The sequence below is a fragment of the Octopus bimaculoides genome, chromosome 25, assembly GCF_046866305.1.
Source record: "Octopus bimaculoides isolate indiv1 chromosome 25, ASM4686630v1, whole genome shotgun sequence".
NCBI classification, from domain to species: domain Eukaryota; kingdom Metazoa; phylum Mollusca; class Cephalopoda; order Octopoda; family Octopodidae; genus Octopus; species Octopus bimaculoides.
In genome coordinates, this window is record NC_142952.1 from 3241972 (window position 1) to 3246971 (window position 5000).

At 36.8% G+C, this 5000-nt stretch overlaps 1 long non-coding RNA gene across 2 annotated transcripts in view; it reads right to left on the reverse strand.

Moving 5' to 3' along the window:
- LOC149131053 (uncharacterized) overlaps positions 1-5000 on the reverse strand; it is a 33796-nt gene that overhangs the window by 6473 nt on the left and 22323 nt on the right. The window contains exon 4 of one of the 2 annotated variants that reach the window (XR_016238334.1): positions 1-67. This exon is cut by the window's left edge and continues 332 nt beyond it. The exons of the other annotated variant lie outside the window; for it this stretch is intronic. This is a non-coding gene — a long non-coding RNA (uncharacterized LOC149131053). The remainder of the gene's footprint in view (positions 68-5000) is intronic. 2 annotated transcript variants of the gene reach the window in all.

Here is a 5000-nt window from a genome sequence, read left to right on the forward strand (position 1 = left end):
ATATTTGAAAAATACAATTGTAATTTGAATGTTTGTTGAAAATCCTATAGTTTTGGCGTTGTTATAACTATGTATGAAAAAGAAAGCGAATAACAAAATTAGAGTTGTGAAATACAGAACATAAAATTATTAAAAAATGTAAAATTTAAGATGAAAAATGGAAAATGGGACAGCAGAAAAAAAAATAAAGAAAAAAAGAAGGGGTAAAGAAGAGAAAATATAATGAAAAATATATGAAGAATAAATGAAATGAAATTTAAAACGATCGTATTATATAGTGATTTAGGAAAACCTATGTGGATTTTATATGCTAATGGAAATGTTAGAAAAAAAACTGAGGAAAATAATAACAGAAGTAGTAAAAAATGTAAATAATCAAAGAAAGAAGGTAAAAAGAGAGAAATTATTGCGCGTTCATATGTTATATTGAAGTGAAGAAAACTTACAGAAATGTTATAGGTGAATGAAAAAATAAATGGAGAGAATATATGGAAAGAAGATAAAAGAAAAGAAAAAGAAGGACTTTGAAATGTATTAGAAACAATTGTGTAATAACTTGATTGAAAACCTGTTATATGAAGGAAAGGCAAGGTTCTTTTTTCTTTTTCCTGGAAGATTTTTGCCGAAAAGAAGAGATAAAAATATGTAGAGGGTAAATGTTGCGGATAACAGTGGAATGAACCACCAGCACCACCACAACAATGATGGCAACATTCTGTGACATCTGCTACTGCTGCTGCTGCTGCTGCTGTTGCAGTTACAACTATTGCTACTGAAAAAAGATCGTTCTGTGTTCTAATCTCCCTTATGTCATTAACACCTGTGACCACGAAGGTAGGACGACGAAGTTTAGAAGCATTTCGCCATTCCAGGATTGAGTGATTCTTTCTTCAAAATATATAATTCCAAAGTGCACCAAACATACACAAGGCCAAAACTTAATCTTTTGTCCTTTCAGAGGAGATAAACTAAAGTACCAGTCAAGTACTGAGGTCCATCTAATCGATTGTCCCCCTTCTCTCAAAACTGCTGGCCCTGTAATAAATTTGGGAAGAAAAAGAATAAGAACAGAGAGCTGGTAGAATCGTCAGAGCGTCGGAAGAAGCGTTGGATTGTTGACGTTTTCATTATTGGCAAGAGAAAAACGATAGAGTTCTCAGAAAGGTCTTGTGAATCTTGGAGAGGAAACAAAACTTGGATACAAGAGGTAATCCGAAAAGAGACAAAAAGATATAGGTATAAAAATTCAGGCCCCCGCTGCAAGCTTTGAGATTACGAGAATCGAAATCCCGCTCTAGTTTTTCTTTTCACATTAAATTTGTTTGGAATACCAATGCTAAGTTAATCAACTGGTACTTATTTTATCGACCCCGCGAGGATGAAAGTTAAAGTTGACCTCGATGGAATTTGAACTCAGAAATTAAAGGTGAAACTTTCTCTAACTCTGCCCTCATGGCAAAATTTGAAACTATTGTTATTATACCAGAAGAAGGCACTGGTATATCACACTCTCTTGATATCACGGGTATATTATAACTATAATGAATAATCAGAAATTTGCAGTCTTTCAGAATCTCAAGTGCATGTGCGTGTGTATGTATGCGTGTGTGTCTGTGTGACTGTGTTTGTGTGTGTGTGTGTGTGTGTCTGTGTATGTGTGTGCGTGTGTGTTTGTGTGTGCGTTGTGTTGTGTGACTGTGAGTTTGTGTGTATGTGTTTGCTTTTGTGTCTGAGTGTGTGCGTGTGTGTGTTTGTGTGTGTATTTGTGTGTATGTGTGTTTGGGTGTGTGTTTGTGTGTGTGTGTTTGTACGTCAGTGTTCGTGTTGTGTGTGTGTGTGTGTTATCTCTTTATTGTTGCAAATAGCTTTAAATCACCTAGCGGAATGGTTCACGGTAAACTTGACAAATGGTTAAGAATAAAAGAATCGAAATATTAGAGAATTGCTCATACAAAAGACCAATTACTTGCGAGTAGACATTTGGCATTTTCGACTGATGCGTGATTATTTGAAAAACTAAGATAAATTTTAAATAGTTAAACTAACTTATAAAGCCTTCGTTGTAACTGACACTCCGTCGTTTACGACGAGGGTTCCAGCTGATCCAATCAATGGAAGAGCCTGCTCGTGAAATTAACGTGCAAGTGACTGAGGACTCCACAGACACGTGTACCCTTCACATAGTTCTCAAGAGAATTCAGCGCGACGCAGAATGTGCCAAGGCCGGCGCTTTTCAATTACGGGTACAACTCATTTTTGCCAGCTGAAATAAAGTGCCTGGCTCAAGGACACAACGCGTCGCCGGGAATTGAACTCACGTCCTCACAATCATGAGCCGAATACCGCTAAGCACTAGGCCACACGCCTTCGCAAAATTATCCGGTAGCTGAAAACATATGTTATCTTCATATACTAGGAAGGCGGTGAGCTGGCAGAAATGTTAGTACGCCGGGCGAAATGCTTAGCGGTATTTTGTGTCTGAGTGTGTGCGTGTGTGTGTTTGTGTGTATATTTGTGTGTATGTGTGTTTGGGTGTGTGTTTGTGTGTGTGTGTTTGTACGTCAGTGTTCGTGTTGTGTGTGTGTGTGTGTGTGTGTTATCTCTTTATTGTTGCAAATAGCTTTAAATCACCTAGCGGGAATGGTTGACGGTAAACTTGACAAATGGTTAAGAATAAAAGAATCGAAATATTAGAGAATTGCTCATACAAAAGACTAATTACTTGCGAGTAGACATTTGGCATTTTCGACTGATGCGTGATTATTTGAAAAGCTAAGATAAATTTTAAATAGTTAAACTAACTTATAAAGCCTTCGTTGTAACTGACACTCCGTCGTTTACGACGAGGGTTCCAGCTGATCCAATCAATGGAAGAGCCTGCTCGTGAAATTAACGTGCAAGTTACTGAGGACTCCACAGACACGTGTACCCTTCACATAGTTCTCAAGAGAATTCAGCGCGACGCAGAATGTGCCAAGGCCGGCGCTTTTCAATTACGGGTACAACTCATTTTTGCCAGCTGAAATAAAGTGCCTGGCTCAAGGACACAACGCGTCGCTGGGAATTGAACTCACGTCCTCACAATCATGAGCCGAATACCGCTAGTATATCAAGATAACATATACTAGGAAGGCGGTGAGCTGGCAGAAATGTTAGTACGCCGGGCGAAATGCTTAGCGGTATTTTGCTTGTCTTTACGTTCTGCATTCAAATTCCGTTGAGGTCGACTTTGCATTTCATTCTTTCGGGGTGGATAAATTAAATACCAGTTATAATTTTTTATAATTAAGCATTATTACCCTGCGCGCGTAAGCGAAAGCAGGGTATTGTAGTCGCTCGTCTTTGTCTATTTGTCTGTGTGTCTCCAAAATTACTGGAAAACGGCAGAACGGATTTTCACCAAATTTGGCTGAAATACTCATTAGGTGAGTGATTTTGGTTTGATTATCTTATTTTCTCTCTCTTTGAACTTAAGCCTAAACGAAAAGCAGGGGAAATACCTCTTCGTTTTGTTGAAATATCAATTCATCTGAGAATATATTTATTAAATCAAATTTTATTATCTCCTTTTGCATCCCACCTATGCTTTTTTTTTGTTTTTTCATTAGGAATTGCATAAAAAAATATATTGTGAACATATTTTGTGTATCATAGAAGTATAACCAATTTTTTGCGGATAAATTTTAGCAACAAAATCTTATATGGACTTCCAAGGGCCATGTGGACTCTAGTTGAGAACCACCAGTCTATACATTCTGAGTTCAAATTCCCCCGAGGTCAACTTTACCGTTCACCTTTTCGAGTTCGATACAAGAAGTACCAGTCAGGTACTGGGGTGGATGTAATTGACTTATCCCCAAAATTGAGCCTACTGTCGATAGATTATTGTTTTCGTTCATAGAAAAAAATAGAGATTATTCTGACACGTTTAATACACATTTTTCTGTGTATGAAGAGAATAACGATATGTAATTACATCGGTTTATGTTCCGAGGCGATCGATTAGTGTAAATCTTCAATTTAATTATTTAAAAAATTTATCTTGTGTTTCTTGTACAACAAATGTTTATTAATTAGTTATTATTTGAATCATATCACCGAATAACAAACAGTTTGTAATTGCACGTGTGTGTGTGTTTGCCTGCACATATATACGCATAAACATTTATTCCATAATCTCTCTCAGACTTATCTTCGAGTTCTTTATTCTAAGTAATAACGCATGACTTCTTTGCATACATACACATATACATACATACATACATACATACATAAGTACTTACGCACATTGTTTGGTGGAGAATAGAAGTTTTGGATACACAGCTCGATGAAAAATGAGACCCGTCAAAGCGTAGAGGAACTAAGGAAAGCCAAGGGCTATTCTATACAGTCAAGAGCAGATGGTGCTCACCATTTGTAGTGTGTGTGTGTGTGTGTGTGTGTGTGTGTGTGTGTGTGTGTGTGTGTGTGAGAGAGAGAGAGAGAGAGAGAGAGATAGAGAGTACTTCCGATCACTCCGTATTTAAACTATTTATCCTCGTCCGGACCTTCTCTTTTTCATCTTTCTGACGAAGAGCCATGATCGAAAAGTTAAACACCTAATCTTTCTTTCATCTTATACTCACCGCCTTGCTAATACTTTCCATATATACATCCTTTGAACTTTTGTTGTTTTGTTAATTGTTTGTTAACTTTCCTAAATATACATACATGTGTGTGTGTGTGTGTGTTTGTAAATATAGTAGAAAAAAATAGAAAGTCCTTGGTACAGTATAATTCATTTGAAAAAAAAAAAAAAATGAATAGAAATGGCTTTCCTGACAAGTTTTCCTCTTTATCTAATTATCAAAGTGGAAAAATTATCAGAAAAGATATTTCAATTCCTTTTTTCAAACATGTGCGTGTGTGTGTGTGTATGGTGTATTACTAGATTCAGCCATTGCACTGCGACCATGCCGGGGCGTCGTTTTCAAGATATTGGATCGTATTAATACCAATAT